Source organism: Cibotium barometz, chromosome 15 (genome assembly GCF_041138505.1).
Source record: "Cibotium barometz isolate CiBa-2024 chromosome 15, ASM4113850v1, whole genome shotgun sequence".
Lineage (NCBI taxonomy): Eukaryota > Viridiplantae > Streptophyta > Polypodiopsida > Cyatheales > Cibotiaceae > Cibotium > Cibotium barometz.
The window spans coordinates 41,292,045-41,311,074 of record NC_141060.1 but is presented as its reverse complement, the minus strand read 5'-3'; positions in this window follow the sequence as shown (position 1 = coordinate 41,311,074).

Genomic DNA, 19,030 nt, shown 5'->3' with positions numbered 1-19,030 from the left:
AAGAGGAGTTTTCAAATCTCTTGTGGATTGGGATGCTCACAATGCGAAGGTGATGTTGGCGATTGTAGAATCTCTCACCAAGGGAATGTCCCTTGCCATACAAAGCTTGCAGGAATGTTTGATGATCGAGACTCAACAATGCGAGCAGTAACCCTTCTCGGCCAATTGCTTTCCATCAAGTTTGAAGCCTGGACCTCTATGCAGTCAATCCTAATGAAGGCAAAGGTTATCCATGATCAGTTATCGACTATGAATAGCGTTAACTAGTACCTAGTGCGTTGCCTTGGTTCTTACGAAGTTGCTTGAGGAGTACGAGATGGTCTCGAGGTCATTATGCTTACAAGTCACGAAGGAAAAGCTAGAATTTGATGATCTCAGCTCTTTTCTCATTGAGGAGGAAGCAGTGCTCATTTCCCAAGGCAAGATTCGAGTTCGGAAGGATGTAGAATCGGCACATGTTGCATTGAAATCCAATAAGAAGTCTAGGAGCCGTTTTTATAAGTGGGGAAAGCAAGGGCATTTGGCTAGGGATTGCAAATCCAAAGCTAAAGCTCAAGGGCTTGACGAATGATAAAGGCAAAGGTAAAGTTGACGAGCATGACAGTGACAGTGATACTACCAGGGATGATACGGCTTGTGCCGGTGTGGCGAGGACTACACTGGCACATGCTCCAGCATTCTAGCTTGGTGGATGGATGCTACCACGTGCTTCAGCTAGAGAGGCATGTGAGTGGCACAGGGGCAGTCTGTGCTCCTGTTTTGACGACTTGGACCCGTGTGTCGGAGTTCAATTTCTGGGTGTTTGGATCCGTGTGTCGGAATTCAAAGCACTAGGCATCTGGCAAGGAACCAACATGGCATATAAAACACTATGGATGTGCTGTAGTCATTCATTGTTGTTTTCGGGATTATGGACAGGGTGTGTACCAAAGTTCATTATCTTGTGGAGTTTTTTGGACGTGATGTGTTCACAGTTCATGAATGGGGATTCTTGGACGTAGTGTGGTCTACAGTTCAATGTTCTTTGAGGCAATTGGTACTCAGGATGGCATTTTTGGTGGTGACAAGCTGGGGGTTGCTAATCCGAGGTGTACCTAGTGGTTGGCCACTGCTGGGGTGTCCATGGTAGCTTCTTCATCGACTTGGTATTCCTACTTATGACCACTATGAGCTGCAGAGAGGGTGTTCAAATTTTTTGCATGCATCTCAAGTGAGGTCGGCCAAGTCCATTTGTGGATATATAAGCACCCTAGCTCCATTGTAAAAATTCATCTAATTCATTGTTGTTGTGTTGGTTCAAATACTCTCTCTCTCTGCCTCTCTCTAGCGTTTGTGTACCCTCTCTCTCCCTTTTCTCTGCCTGCGTTTTCTCTCATCCTCTCTCCCTTAGCGTTTTCTCACTAACGCAATACTGCTTCCGCGTTGTCAACTTTGACAACATCATCCATTGTGCCTAGAAAAACAAGGCTTCTTAATCCCATGTTCACGAGTAACCACCACAAACAAAATGCCAAGCTCCTTATCAAGGCTCTGCTTAGAGCCACTAGAGTCACTCCATCCACATATTAGTGACGTTGATAGATCAAGCACAAAAGGTTGATCTAGCTTTTCCTTCCCTTTATGTGACATGTGTACCTACATTTTTTCTCACAACCTACGTGACCATGGACTAACACTAGATCCACTACTAGAGGACTCTCTAGGTCCACTAAGCACTTGTGATTGCTGCTCTACATGTGGTGTAGGATCAATACTTCTTACATCTGCATCTTTTGTTGCCTTCACTGCTGGTGCATACTAGCTACTCATCTCATCAAAGACAACATCTTAGCTTACTTGCATCTCATGCATGGCAGGGTTATAACATCTATAATCTTTTTGCTCCAAAGCATAACCAATGAAGATGCATTTCTCTACCTTTGGATCCAACTTTGTTTTCATTTCATCTCAGGAACATAAGTTTAGAGGCATAAAATGAAATGTGTACCCAAAAATAATGTGGCATATTCTTTTTAGACATCAAGGCATATGCCACTTTTACAATGTGCCTATTTTTTCTTTTTGCAATCCCCATTCTGTTGTGGAGTGTACCTACACATGTAAACTGTCTCTTGATTCTCTGCTTTCTCAAGAAAAATCATTGAACTCATTGGAGAAATACTCTCCCCCACCATCTAATCTTAGGCATTTTATTTATATGCCTTTTTCCTTCTTGACCAAGACTTTAAATCTCTAAAAGTGAGCAAACACATCACTTTTTTCCTTCATGAAATAAACCCACACTTTCCTAGTGTTATTATCAATGAATGTAACATAATACCTACGAGGTGCAATTGTTGCAGTCTTGGTCAGTCCCCATACATCTGAATGTATAATATCTAATGGCCTTGCATTGACATGATTTTCATGTGGGAAAGCATGTTTGGCCTACTTACCAAGTTGGCATGCTTCACATACTTTATGCATACCATCAACCTTACACTTTGGCAAACCTACAACAATAATATTTTGGGCCTGCATAGACTTCAACAACAACTATATATTCACATGACCAATTTTCTTATGCCATATGTTAATATCTGCAATGATACTTGTTCCATGTGTAAATATGGTTGCATTTAACTCAGGTATGGTTGCATGTGTAAATATGGTTACATTTAACTCAGGTATGTTCACATTTAAAGTAAACATCATGTCATTTACCAAGCGACATTGATTTTTGAAGTCTTCTACAAAACATCCTTGAGGATTAAACCCGCAGACCCTGCTCAACCATCTATCCAATAGAAACTAGGTTCTTTGTAATATTTGGAACATGAAGTACATTTGCCAAGTACTTCATTTTGCCATCCTACATAGATAATGCCACTTTATCAACATGCACAAAGGGATGTGTAGTATCATTACCCGTTTCTACATAACCTAGTTTTGCCATCCTGCATAGACAATGTCACTTTATCAACATGCGCAAAGGGATGTGTAGTGTCAACGCCCGTTTCTACATAACTTGGTTTTTTCATTTTTTGCATGTTTCTAAACCACTCACCACCATGACTGGTCATGTGGTTAGAGGTGCCAGAATCCACATACCATTATCTTTAGATCCCGACACATCTCCTTGTGGAACTGAGCATGTCCTGCATCACAAACAACTGCTCTCTTCTATCATCTCACCACCCTCTTATGATGCATAGTTGCCTTGCTATAACCTTTCACTTTTAATTTCATTCTGCTTTTTAAAGTAGTCCTTTGCCATGTGTCCTAGTTTGCCATAATAATAGCACTATATTCTATTTTCACTTTGATTTCTTTTCCACAACCACCTCGGCCCTTTTGGCTCCCCCTGCCTCTAGATTGGCCTCTTCCACCTATGTATGATTGTTGTGTTGTTGTTGCTTTGCGAATCATTGGACTATTGTTGTCCATAATTCTTGTTTCTATGTCAGCCACCTTGGCCTTGACCATGACCTCTACTTAAATCGGAGTAGAAGGCCTATTCTGATGTGTTTTTCTTTGTGAAGAAGAATCCTCACCAAGAGACTTTTCTTCTATAATCAACATAGACACTAAGTCTCGAAAGTTGGAAACATTCTCTCTGACTACAATGGAGCCGTTGAATGGCTTGTACTCTTTGCTAAGCCCATTTAGACATACGCTCACTAAATCATTATCTTCCATTGATACATTGATAGACCCAAGGGATTCAAAAATTCCCTTGATCTTTAAATCATACTCATTGATAGACATTTTTTTCTTCTCCACAGTATGTAGCTCTTTTTGCCATGCAACTATTGGAGTGTTGGCATCCCGTATGTGTCCTATCATTGTGCCTGTAACATTGATTAAAAGCCAATACATGACTTTCCTTGCACCCTGGTTCTAGTCCTTGAATGCCTTTATATGTGCCAGAGTGGCATTCTCTTTAGACAACTTTGGAGGCATCTCATCGTCTCCTTGACATAGTCCTAAAATCCTTTACCCATTAGGAAATTGGAGATATGATAAAACCTGTCAATTTTTCTAAGCATGGAAGCTATTTTTGTCCAGCTTCTCACTGATAATTTGATTGAGTCTGTCAGATATGTTTTCTTACAAGAACCACAAACCTATAAACAGATAATTTTTGCATGCAATTGTAACACAACAGTATCTTTTGTGATGGCTGTGGTACTTCACATGACCTGTATGTCACCAGATGTGACTAGAGCATATGTAAATACACCAGATGTGACCTGTATGTCACCAGATGAGACTAGAGTATATGTAAATACATCAAAGGTCAGCAATACATGTGCAAACACTATCTGCACTCCCAAAATGCACTGCTACACTACAATAACCAGATTTTAACCAAAGATATTTCTCAACTAAAACTTTCCAAAATTGCCAAAACACCTCATAGAAGTGACTAAACAGAGATCAAAATATGCTCAAAATGCGATTTTGGTTGTAAAATTCTAGTACAAAGTATTGTGCATTTCATAAGCATCTCCACGCTTTGCAAAGATAGCTCCTTAATCAGAGATGTGTACTATCTCAAAGCTACCCAAGGGGTGTGGGGAAGAGATGATAATTCTCTTTCCCATGCACCGCTTTCTTGCTTGCTTTGTTCTTACCTCTTGCTTGCCTTCTTAGCTCTTACACAATCCGGAGCTCTCATACCATAAAGAGAATGCGGGGGAGAGGAAGAGCTTAAGTTGCTTGTACTAGTACTAGTACTAGGGTAGAAGCATGGGAAGGTGGTACAAAAACTTGTGTCGTCCTAGACATAGGTTTTTGTTGATAGGTTTTATCATATCTCCATACATCACAAGAGAAAAATTGAAGTGTTCTATAGTAGTTTAAGGCGATATATATGAAAAGCACTTGGTTTCTCTATTAAAGAGACTCAAATATAGTATAAATTAGTACTTAAAAATTGAAACTGTAGTCCAGCTTCCCATGCTTTTGCCCAGTAAGCAAATACACACATACACAAGAGAGAGCAAGACACAAGAGAGAGCAAACACAAGAGAGAGATGGATGGCTAAGTTTTATTTTATCTTCTTCTCTTCTCTACAACTATATAACTAAAAGATAAAAGTATATACTATAAGGGAAAGTAGTCTCCTATAATAAAATACAATGGTCGGTCCATAGTGTGAACTCAATTATATGAGCTGGCATTATAACTATGCTATAACTCTGGTGCTCTAAAGTGGCTATCACACAACTTGTTGTCCCCCCACTGGCGGCATATTAACCATAATCTCACCAACCATGCCAGCTGGTGGCATAAGCGTGAAGCCATCACCCAAGTGGGTCATCAATGTCCACCACAACACTAGTTGAGCTTAATATCTCAACAAGTTTATGGGCATGTTAGAGTCTAGAGTGTATCATGATGATGCATTGTAGGAGTCATTTTCAACTTTCAAGGTGAATTTGGGAAAATGTTGTGTGACGTGATTTTAGGGATCAAAAATCATAGCCATGAATCACGGTGTGTAGAATCATGGTGGAGAATCTAATTAGGTTATAAGTGAAGTGATTTCCAGAGAGTTGTTAGTAATGTTAGAACTAAGTTCGCAAGTTAGTCCTCTCACAGCCTATTGAACAGGATCATCATCATTCATTTACAACGAGATACCAACTAATGCCATGCTAGCAGGTCCGGGTTTCCCATCATCCATGTCACCAGTACAGGTCACCGCCGCCACCACAGTATCTCGATTGAGATATTCATGCCACTCGGATCCACATCAATGCCACGGTGTATCCTCCTAGACATACCGCTCAAATATACATTCATCATATTTAACTAGCCCATCTCCACCGTCGACATATCTCGAACGAGATATTGAAATAAAATCTCGACCATTGAAATACCTCATTCGAGGTATAGAGATGCAATCTCATCTGTCCACATATCTCGTTCGAGGTATAGATATGAAATCAAGACCGTTTAAAAACCTCGAACGAGGTTCATCTACAAAATTCAACCCATCCATTCACGCACATCTGAAGATGCGATCCCAGCTATTTAAATATCTCGATCGAGGTATTAAATGAATCTCGACCGTCAAACATACCTCGGTTGTGGTAATGACTTAAAATCTAAGCCGTCCATGTACCTCGAATGAGATAATGAATTCAAATCTCAGTCGTCGATCCTTCACCAACCCTAAAATTAAGTGCGTATCTTGGCCGTTGTCTCACTAACCCTAAAGTGCATGATGTCACCGAACCTCGTTCGAGGTTATAAAATTGGAAAAGTTTTTTTTCCTCATTGTTAGAAGTCGTTTTCACTCTCCTTGCTCTCTTGATTTGGATTAGCATTAGTGGGCTACTTGATTTTACCTCAGCTACTACTGACTTGTTGGGACTCGACGCCGCCGAGACAGAGATCAGGAGCGTGAGGTGCCTCCAAAGATTGAAAGGAGTGCACATGAGTTTGATGCATACCAGAGAGTCCTTCATGAGAGCCAGATCACAGCATACGAGCGTGTGGGTGTGGTGCTGGTCCTAGTGGCACCTCGGGTGATGGTGTTAGCAGTAGTGCTGCTTCTCATGAGAGCAGCATGTCCTTACAGTAGTAGAGGAGCTTACACGCGCAGAGTGGCAGACATGTACCATTGCTGATTATAGACATAGACGTCTTGCAGTAGCACAACGTAGAGAGAGGGAGAGGGCTATAGCAGCTTATCGTACTCGTGAGCTCCTGAGTATACCGGCACCAGCTCATGATCCTGCCTTTGAGGCAGATCTCCCCACAGATATTCGATGACCCCCGCAGCCGGCATAGCCTCCTCGATGTGCACAACAGCCTCGATGTGCACGTTGATCAACAGTCACAGATGACGATTTTGATTGGGTTGCCGTTGATAGTGACTAAACTCAGACTAGCTGGATCAGCTCACTTACATTGTACTTAGATTTATGGGCAGTGACTAACCTCAGACTAGCTGGGGTAGCTCAATTTCATTATGCCTTGATCTTTTAAATTAGTGGCTAAATCTAGAGTAGCTGGGTTAGCTCACATTCTAATGTACTTATTTGATGTTTATATCATTATGAGTTTTTTCATTATTATCATTACATTTTAGTTGATGTTCTTGGTTTTTTTAAATTTTTAACACTGGCTATCATATTGTTTGTTGAAAATCCACATGCCATTGTACCCAAACATGCTCTGATGGTGGGGACCAAACTTTGCAAGCATGTGGGGGGGGCCCACCCCCACATTCTTGCAAAGTTTGGTCACAATCAAAGCATGTTTGGATTAGTAATTAGTGCCCAGTGTGGATTTTTCAAGTCTCTTGGTGCTTAAGAGGCCATGGAAAATCCGGACCTTCCCCATACCATCGAACCCAAACATGCTTTGATGGGGACCAAACTTTGCAAGCATGTGGGGGGCCCACCCCTACATGCTTGCAAAGTTTGGTCATGATCGGAGCATGTTTGGGTTGGTAATTAGCGCCCAGTGTGGATTTTTCAAGTCTCTTGGTGCTTAAGAGGCCATGGAAAATCCGCTCCTTTCCCATACCATCGTACCCAAACATGCTCCGATAGGGACCAAACTTTGCAAGCATGTGGGGGGGACCCACCCCCACATGCTTGCAAATTTTGGTCATGAGATCAGAGCATGTTTGGGTTGGTAATTAGCGCCAAGTGCGGATTTTTCAAGTCTCTTGGTGCTTAAGAGGCCATGGAAAATCCGGGTCTTCCCCATATCATCGTACCCAAACATGCTCCGATGTGGGGACCAAACTTTGCAAGCATATAAGGGGGTCCCATCCCCACACGCTTGCAAAGTTTCGACATGATCGAAGCATGTTTGGGTTGGTAATTAGCCCCTAATGTGGATTTTTCAAGTCTCTTGGTGCTTAAGAGGCCATGGAAAATCCAGGCCCTCCCCATACCACGTACCCAAACATGCTTTGATGGGGACCAAACTTTGCAAGCATGTGGGGGGGCCCACCCCCACATGCTTGCAAATTTTGATCATGATTGGAGCATTTTTGGGTTGGTAATTAGCGCCCAGTGCGGATTTTTCAAGTCTCTTGGTGCTTAAGAGGCCATGGAAAATCCAGGCCTTCCCCATACCATCGTACCCAAACATGCTCCGATGGGGACCAAACTTTGCAAGCATGTGGGGGAGCCCCACTCCCACATTCTTGCAAAGTTTAGTCATGATTGGCGCATGTTTGGGTTGGTAATTAGCGCCTAGTGTGGATTTTTCAAGACTCTTGGTGCTTAAGAGGCCATGGAAAATCCGCGCCTTTCCCATACCATCGTACCCAAACATGCTTCGATGGGGATCAAACTTTGCAAGCATGTGGGAGGGGGGAGGGGCCCACCTCCACATACTTGCAAAGTTTGGTCATGAGATCAGAGCATTTTTGGGTTGGTAATTAGCGCCAAGTGCGGATTTTTCAAGTCTCTTGGTGCTTAAGAGGCCATGGAAAATCCGGGCCTTCCCCATACCATCGTACCCAAACATGCTCCGATGTGGGGACCAAACTTTGCAAGCATGTAAGGGGGTCCCATCCCCACATGCTTGCGAAGTTTCGACATGATCGGAGCATGTTTGGGTTGGTAATTAGCGCCTAGTGTGGATTTTTCAAGTCTCTTGGTGCTTAAGAGGCCATGGAAAATCCAGGCCCTCCCCATACCACGTACCCAAACATGCTCTGATGGGGAGAAAACTTTGCAAGCATGTGGGGGGGCCCACCCCCACATGCTTGTAAATTTTGGTCATGATTGGAGCATTTTTGGGTTGGTAATTAGCGCCCAGTGCGGATTTTTCAAGTCTCTTGGTGCTTAAGAGGCCATGGAAAATCCAGACCTTCCCCATACCATCGTACCCAAACATGCTCCGATGGGGACCAAACTTTGCAAGCATGTGGGGGGGCCCCACTCCCACATTCTTGCAAAGTTTAGTCATGATTGGCGCATGTTTGGGTTGGTAATTAGCGCCTAGTGTGGATTTTTCAAGTCTCTTGGTGCTTAAGAGGCCATGGAAAATCTGGACCTTCCCCATACCATCGTACCCAAACATGCTCCGATGGGGACCAAACTTTGCAAGCATGTGGGAGGGGGGAGGGGCCCACCTCCACATACTTGCAAAGTTTGGTCATGATCGGAGCATGTTTGGGTTGGTAATTGGCACCCACTGCAAATTTTCCATGGCCTCTTAAGCACCAAGAGACTTGAAAAATCCACACTCGGCGATAATTACCAACCCAAGCATGCTCCGATTGGGACCAAACTTTGTAAGCATGTGGGGGGGGGCATTCCCACATGCTTGCAAAGTTTGGTCATAGTCCGAGCATATTTGGATTGGTAATTAGCGCCCAATGCAGATTTTTCAAGTCTCTTGGTGCTTAAGAGGCCATGGAAAATCCAGGCCTTCCCCATACCATCGTACCCAAACATGCTCCGATGGTGACCAAACTTTGCAAGAATGTGGGGGGGGGACCTATCCCCACATGCTTGCAAAGTTTGGTCACCATCGGAGTATGTTTGGATTAGTAATTAGCGCTCAGTGCAGATTTTTTAAGTTTCTTGGTGCTTAAGAGGCCATGGAAAATCCGGGCCTTCCCCATACCATCGAACCCAAACATGTTCCGCCGATGGGGACCAAACTTTGCAAGCATGTGGGGGGGGGCACCCCCACATGCTTGTAAAGTGTGGTCATGATTGGAGCATGTTTGGGTTGGTAATTAGCACCACCCAGTGCGGATTTTTCAAGTCTCTTGGTTAAGAGGCCATGGAAAATCCGGGCCTTCCCCATACCATCATACACCCAAACATGCTCCGATGGGGACCAAACCCACTTAAAAAACGCGAGATGTCCTCATCTCATAGGTGGAGGATAATCTCTTTCATCATCTTCTTCTTCTTTCACTTCCAGCATTTTTGCCTTGGAAGTGGATGGTCAATCTAGGAACATCTCTCTTTTTCCCCTATTCTGAGGTGGTCTTGCATTACTTTGCACTGAAGAGCTGAGGATTGGCTAGAGGGTCTTCCTCTGGGATTTCCCTGATTTTGACGGCAAAGAACCTGATTACTCTAGAAGGAAGGAGCTGGAGTCTGGAATTTCGGTCCCTAACTTCCTTGCCCTCCTGAAAACCTTGATCTAAAAGGAGTTGGGCAATCCATACTGCAATGTCCAAATCCTTGACAATTATAGTATTTAACTTCTTTGTTCAAGGGTGGAACTTCTGAAGTTGAATTCCAGGGGATTGAGTTCCAGGAAAAGGACTTTTCTTCTATTCTGGAACTTCCCATATCTTGTGATTGATCTTGTTGTCTCTTAGGTGGTGGAAAGTTGGAATCACCTTCCAGAGCTAGAAATCTTTTGAAAGATGATGGTGCTGACCTTGACAACAAAGGCCTTGGCGAAATCCTTCGCCATACGTACGGCTTCAGCCATGTAAGATTCCTCCCTCCAGCTTTTGAGGTGTATAGGTGTAAGAACCTCTCCTTCTGATCTTATAATTATTCCCCTCTCTGAAATAAAAGAAAGATCCTGTTTTACCTTGTTTTGGCCCGGAGAGAGAAAATGTCTAGAGGGAGGTAGTCCAGAATTGAGATATTTTTGGATATAAAAATCCTCCTAGTATCTAAAATGGTTTCCCCTGAAACACAAATTCAAAAAGAACTTTCCAATGTGCAATTGGAATTAATTGAAAATAGGTATAAAGGACCTTAGCCTAAGGGTCTAGAATTTTAGAAATTTTTGGATTATGGTCCAATTAAGGTTCCTATAGGGCCAATAGGATCAATCCAAGTGTGGGGAGGAGATAAATCCAATTTATAAAAGAAAAATACCTAAAAATGAGTAAATGCCCACATAAGTTGAAGAGTTGACTAAGTACAAGGTTTATTAGTAAAAAACTATGAATATTACTAAAAAATGAGATATTTTGGGTATAATGATACATTATTGACACCTTGGTAAGGAGAAGGGGGCACTTCAAGGAGGCACCTATTTCACACATGTGGTGGAGTTTTTAACTCAAAAATATTGTGATACTTTTGTCTCTCCTCTCTCCTGGATCATAACCAAATCAAAAGGGAGCCAAACTAGGTCCAAATCTTGTCCAAATTCAGTCAAACTGAGCCTGGAAAATTCTAGAACCTAGTTGGACTTGGTTAGAGACCTCCCTCACCTATAAATAGATCCTTAGTCCTTTGTAAAAAAACCTGTGAACTCCATGCCAGTATTATACTAAAATAATGATATTTTCTATTATCCTCTAAAAATCCTCTACAATTTGGAGAGATTGGAGCTTCTCTATCTCTTCAACCTTCCTTGGAGCCTTCCTCTACAATTTGGAGAGATTGGAGCTTCTCTATCTCTTCAACCTTCCTTGGAGCCTTCCTCAACATACTAACCAATTGATTGGTTGGGGGCCTCTCGAATGACTAAAGAATCAAGCAAGACAAGAGGTAAAGTGTGATTTTATGGTCTTTTCCTTAATCTTCTAAATGTTTCTCACTTCTCAACCCCTCTCAAGCTTGAGAAGTATTCAATTAAATGGTTCTTTAATGCAAATGAGCTCTCTAATTAATTTTAGTGATAAATCACATAAATTTTACATTTATGCTTAAATTAGAATGCTTTTATGTTTATCACTCTCCCCCAAAGAATGGTCATTCCTATGATTGATTCTCTATTTAACTAGTGGGAGAAATTCTCAATTCATAAATCAAACTCTAGGCTTGTGAAGCTAGAGGTCTAAGAAAATGGTTTTCATACTTATATGCTTGAAAAATATGGTAATATTATGAGATAAATCCATAAATTAGATTTAAGGCTAAAAGATAGTTATACTATCATAATTACTTTACTATGTCTTAATCTTTTTATAAAAATTAAAAATTGCCAGTAATAGCAGGAGAGCTATGATAAATTTTTTAAGAAAATTGATACATAATTCATTCTTATGCATATAACGTGAAAAGAGGACTTCCTACCATATTCTAGGATTGAATATCCTAGGCTAAATGAATGGTTTTTGTCACATTCAATGGAAAACTAATTTTTAAGTTTATGTGTAATTAAATAATTAAGAAATAAGAAAATTATGGTAATTATATTTAAATGATAAAAGAGGAATGCCTTTGATATTTGGAATCCAATCATTTAAATGGGAAAAGAGAAATTCTTAACATATTGAAATTAATGGATATTTTAGTTAAATTTAAAGATAAATTTTAGATAAATTTATTTTATCTATGAGAAATATTTAAATGATAAAAGAGAAGTTTTATTTTCAGATGAATTTATTTTATGAGAAATATTTGATGATAAAAGAGGAATTCCCATGACATTGGAATGCAAATAATTAAATGCAAAAGAGGAATTCCCATGGTATTTGAGATTTAAAAAATTAAACGGGAAGAAGAGGAATTTTTAGTATAATTCAATTTATGATTATTTATCAAAAGTGAAAATATGGATATAATTGATTTTTGTAAATCCCATGAATTCTTTTATTCAAAAGAGGAATATTGGATATAATTCAATTGAGAAATTGAGAAGGAATATGGAAATAATCATCGAGAAAAAGAACCTTTATCTAGGCCAAACAATTGGTAAAAATTTAGAAAAAGTCCCATTATTGGTATCAAATTAGAAAAAGTTACTAAATGGGAATAGCATGTGATTGGATGTGATAATATGTAAATGGGATGCAATAAGATGTGAATGGATGTGATAAGATTTAAATAGGATGCGATAAGATGTGAATGGGATGTGATAAGATTTAAATAGGATGCGATAAGATGTGAATGGGATGTGATAGGATATGGTGTGATGAAAATGAATGAGGATGAGATGTAAAGTAAATGGATGTGGATGTGAATGACGAGATGAGAGGATATGTGAAAGGATGAGATGGGAAGTAAATGGATGTGGATGTGTATGTGAAAGAATATGATGTAAATGGATGTGGATGTGCATGTGAAAGAATGTGATGTAAATGGACGTGGATATGTATGAAAGAAGTGATATAAATTAATGTGGATGTGGATGTGAAAGAATGTGATGTGATACAAATGGATGTGAATGTGGATGTGGATGTGAAAGGATGTGATGTGATGTAAATAGATGTGAATGTGGATGTGGAGTGAAGGGATGTGATGTGATGTAAATGGATGTGAATGTGGATAAGATGTGATGCGTTGTAAAGGGAAGTGGATGTGAATGTGATGTGATGAAAAGGGTAAGATGTGATGTGATGAAAAGGGATGTGGATGTGAATGTGATGTAGATGAGGATGATATGTGATGTGATGAAAAGAGATGTAGATGTGAATGTGATGTGGATGTGGATGAAAGAGATGTGATGTGACGTGAATATATGTGGATGTGAAGTGATAGATGTGAATGCATGAATAGATGTGGGTAATCGTACATGTGAATGATTGTGTGGACGTGGATGAATGAGATTAGATGTGTATGAATGAGATATGATGTGGATGTGACGTAATGTGGATAGAATGTATGTGATGGGATGGCGATGAGAATGAATGTGATGGATATGAGTGAATGTGATGTGATGGATGTGATGTAAATGAATGTGATGGATGTGATTGAATGATATGGGATGTGAATGGATGAGATGTGAATGAATGAGATGTGATGTCATGTGAATCGGGATAGATATGAATGGATGAGATGTGAATGAATGCGATGTGATGAGATGTGGATATCGGTAGATGCGAGTGGATGAGATGTGATAAGGATAAATAAGGAAAGATGTGATGTGATGTGATGAATGTGATGTGATGAGATGTGGATATGGATAGATGCAAGTGGATGAGATGTGATAAGGATAAATGAGGAAAGATGTGATGAGATGGAAAATGATGTGATTGGGAAAATGATGCGATTGGATGAGAATGGGAATACATATGAATTGGATGTGGATTAAGTAATGTGGATTGATGTGGAACAATGTGGAAAGATTCCAACATTACTTAATCCACATCCAATTCATATGGAATCTCTGTTGAAGATAGATTTTGTTATGGTACGATAGATGAAGTAAATCCCGGATAGTCTTGTACTATGGAGAAGAATCAACGGCTGTGCCTCTCTATGAGGAAAAAAGCGTTGCTCTGTATGATCCAAGTGTAAGTTTCTTCCTTGATCTGACCAAGTGACTTACAGGTTCGGTCAGATTAGTTTGGTTAGTGATGACCTTGACTATCTTAGAGTAAAAATATCCTGGAGAAATCGTCCGTGCTTTTCGGGCGAGGGAAGTTTTCCGGGTTGGGTTTTAAAAGAACCGAGGGATTAGTCTCTTGTCCGGATATCCATGGGCAAGGCCCCGAGTGAGGGACCCTGACTCGCGCAAGAAGAAAAGTGCTACTTTCGCTGCTACTAGCACTCCCGAATTTATTGCGCAGAGGGGGCGGGGATCCTTCAGCTTTGGTATCAAAGCGAATTGGCTAAAGTGGATCAACCGTGAAGCCAAAAATGTCAAAAATTTATGAAGTACCAGTAAAAGATTGTTATTGTGTGATGAAATTCAAATTTGTAATTGGGTCTTCAGATGGGAGCACCGCAATGAATGGGACATATCCCAGTGATGATGATAATAATTGGAATGATGATTATGACTTCAGCAAATCCCTATGAGATTAGTGGATTGTGCTAACAGATTGCTACTGTTAACACTTGACCCGGTGGATCAAGTTAAGGGATGACAAATTGAGAACTTATATCACTAAAATTCCCATGGAGGAATGTTCAGATGGAATCTTCGGTCTAATGGACCATTATTGTGTTAAGGATATAAATGATACATTATGAATGAATTGTTATCTGATAATGAGTTCTATATGAAGGGATCTTTATCCTAGGATTCCATTGGGGTTGACTAGACTATAAGGAACCCCATAATCAATTGGATCTTAAGGGAAAGAGTTGTCCTCTAGCTGGGAGATGAGGACATCTCGCGTTTTTTAAGTGGGATAGGATGTAAGATTCCTCCCTCTAGCTTTTGAGGTGTACAGGTGTAAGAACCTCCCCTTCAGATCTTATAATTATTCCGCACTCTGAAATAAAAGAAAGATCCCGTTTTACCTTGTTTTGACCTGGAGAGTCTAGAGGGAGGTAGTCCAGAAGAATTGAGATATTTTTGGATATAAAAATCCTCCTAGTGTCTAAAAAGGTTTCCCCTAAAACACAAATTCAAAAAGAACTTTCCAATGTGCAATTGAAATTAATTGAAAATAGGTATAAAGGACCTTAGCCTAAGGGTCTAGATTTTTATTTATTTTTGGATTATGGTCCAATTAAGGTTCCTATGGGCCAATAGGATCAATCCAAGTGTGGGGAGGAGATAAATCCAATTTATAAAAGAAAAATATGCAAAAATGAGTAAATGCCCACATAAGATGAAGAGTTGACTGAGTACAAGGTTTATTAGTAAAAAACTATGAATATTACTAAAAAAATGAGATATTTTGGGTATAATGATACATTTTTAACACCTTGGTAGGAGAAGGGGACACTTCAAGGAGGCGCCTATTTCACACATGTGGTGGAGTTTTTAACTCAAAAATATTGTGATATTTTTAACTCTCCTCTCTCCTGGATCAAACCAAATCAAAAGGGAGCCAAATTAGGTCCAAATCTTGTCCAAATTCAGCCAAACTGAACGTGGAAAATTCTAGAACCTAGTTGGACTTGGTTAGAGACCTCGTCACCTATAAATAGATCCTTACTCCTTTGTAAAAAAATCTATGAACTATACCATGCCAGTATTATACTCTAAAATTCCTCTACAATTTGGAGAGATTGGAGCTTCTCTCTCTCTTCAACCTTCCTTGGAGCCTCCTCAAGATACTAACCAATTGATTGCCTGGGGGCCTCTCCAATGACTAAGGAATCAAGCAAAACAAGAGGTAAAGTGTGATTTTATGGTCTTTTCCTTAATCTTCTAAATGTTTCTCACTTCTCAACCCCTCTCAAGCTTGAGAAGTATTCAATTGAATGGTTCTTTAATGCAAATGAAGCTCTCTAATGAATTTTAGTGATAAATCACATAAATTTTACATTTATGCTTAAATTAGAACGCTTTTATGTTTATCTCTCTCTCCCCCAAAGAATGGTCATTCCTATGACCAATTCTCTATTCAATTAGTGCTTCTCATGGAGAAATTCTCAATTCACAAATCAAACTCTAGGATTGTGAAGCTAGAGGTTTAAGAAAATGGTTTTTATACTTATATGCTTGAAAAATATGGTAATATTATGAGATAAATCCATAAATTGGATTTGAGGCTAAAAGATAGTTATACTATCATAATTACTTTACTGTGTCTTAATCTTTTCATAAAAATTAAAAATTGCCAGTAAAATAGTAGCGGAGCTATGGCAAACGTTTTAAGAAAATTGATACATAATTCATTCTTATGCATAACGTGAAAAGAGGACTTCCTACTATATTCTAGGATTGAATATCCTAGGCTAAATGAATGGTTTTTGTCACATTCAATGGAAAACTAATTTTTAAGTTTATGTGTAATTGAATAATTAAGAAATGAGAAAATTATGGTAATTATATTTAAATGATAAAAGAGAAATTTCTCTGGCATTTGGAATTCAATCATTTAAATGGAAAAAGAGAAATTCCTAACATGTTGGAATTAATCGATATTTTAGTTAAATTTAAAGATGAATTTTAGATAGATTTTTTTTAATCGATGAGAAATATTTAAATGATAAAAGAGGAATTTCTATGACATTTGGAATTCAATCATTTAGATGGAAAAAGAGAAATTCCCAATATATTGGAATTAATGGATATTTTAGTTATATTCAAAGATGAATTTTAGATAAATTTATTTTATCTATGAGAAATATTTAAATGATAAAAGAGGAATTCCTATGACCTTTGGAATTCAATCATTTAAATGGAAAAAGAGAAATTCCTAGCATATTAAATGAATGGGTATTTTATTTCAGACGAATTTATTTTATTTCAGATGAATTTATTTTATGAGAAATATTTGATGATAAAAGAGGAATTTCCATGACATTGGAATGCAAATAATTAAATTCAAAGAGAGGAATTCTCATGGTATTTGAGATCTAAGAAATTAAATGGGAAGAAGAGGAATTTTTAGTATAATTCAATTTATGATTATTTATCAAAGTGAAAATATGGGTAGAATTGATTTTTGTAAATCCCATGAATTCTTTTATTCAAAAGAGGAATATTGAATATAATTCAATTGAGGAATTGAGAAGGAATATGGAAATAGTCGTCGAGAAAAAGAACCTTTAGCTAGGCCAAGCAATTGGCAAAAATTTAGAAAAAGTTCCATTATCGGTATCAAATTAGAAAAAGTTACTAAATGGGAATAGCATGTGAATGGATGTGATAAGATGTGAATGGGATGCGATAAGATGTGAATGGATGTGATAAGATGTAAATAGGATGCGATAAGATGTGAATGGATGTGATAAGATGTAAATAGGATGCGATAAGATGTGAATGGGATGTGATAGGATGTGGTGTGATGAAAATGAATGAGGATGAGATGTAAAGTAAATGGATGTGGATGAGAATGATGAGATGAGAGGATATGTGAAAGGATGAGATGGGAAGTAAATGGATGTGGATGTGTATGTGAAAGAATATGATGTAAATGGATGTGGATGTGCATGTGAAAGAATGCTATGTAAATGGACGTGGATATGTATGTGAAAGAAGTGATATAAATGAATGTGGATGTGGATGTGAAAGAATGTGATGTGATACAAATGGATGTGAATGTGGATGTGGATGTGAAAGGAGGTGATGTGATGTAAATAGGTGTGAATGTGGATGTGGAGTGAAGGGATGTAAATGGATGTGAATGTGGATAAGATGTGATGCGTTGTAAAGGGAAGTGGATGTGAATGTGATGTAGATGAGGATGAGATGTGATGTAATGAAAAGGGATGTGGATATGAATGTGATGTAGATGAGGATGAGATGTGATGTGATGAAAAGGGATGTAGATGTGGATGAAATGTAAAGAGATGTGATGTGACGTGAATATATATGGATGTGAAGTGATAGATGTGAATGCATGAATAGATGTGGGTAATCGTACATGTGCATGATTGAATGGATGTGGATGAATGAGATGAGATGTGTATGAATGAGATATGATGTAATGTGGATAGAATGTATGTGATGGGATGGCGATGAGAATGAATGTGATGGATATGAATGAATGTGATGTGATGGATGTGATGTAAATGAATGTGATGTAAATGAATGTGATGGATGTGAATGAATGATATGGGATATGAATGGATGAGATGTAATGTGATGCGAATCGGGATGTGAATGAATGAGATGTGATGTCATGTGAATCGGGGTAGATATGAATGGATGAGATGTGAATGAATGTGATACATGTGATGATGGGTAGATGCGAGTGGATGAGATGTGATAAGGATAAATGAGGAAAGATGTGATGAGATGGAAAATGATGTGATTGGATGAGGAAAGATGTGATGAGATGAAAAATGATGTGATTGGATGAGAATGAGAATACATATGAATTGGATGTGGATTAAGTAATGTGGATTGATATGGAACAATGTGGAAAGACGAGAGTTCGTTATAGAAACTGTATTTATGACCTGTTTTTAAATGACTGTTTTATGTCAAGAATGCTGGGGAAGCATTTTGACCGTCTTGTGAATGAGGTCGTGGAGACCTAACTGATAAAGTTACAACAGCTCATGGAGAGTCAATGGAGGACATGTCACGTAGGAAGGTCGGCCGAGGTCTTGACCAGCCTCGGTTCCATTTAAATGGTGAGCTTTCCGTACGCTGGATGAGGGACTAACGAAGCGGCCTATGAGTGAAGCGCTAGGTGACCTATGAAGGATCCTAGAGGGTGCTGACCATATGGTGCTCGGGCTCTGGGTCGCCGAAGATACCCACACGTGCGTCAAGGAAGATACTGGAACAAGGAGTAAGAGTTGTTTTCTGAATTCGAGCATGGATCTAGTTGATTGACCTTGC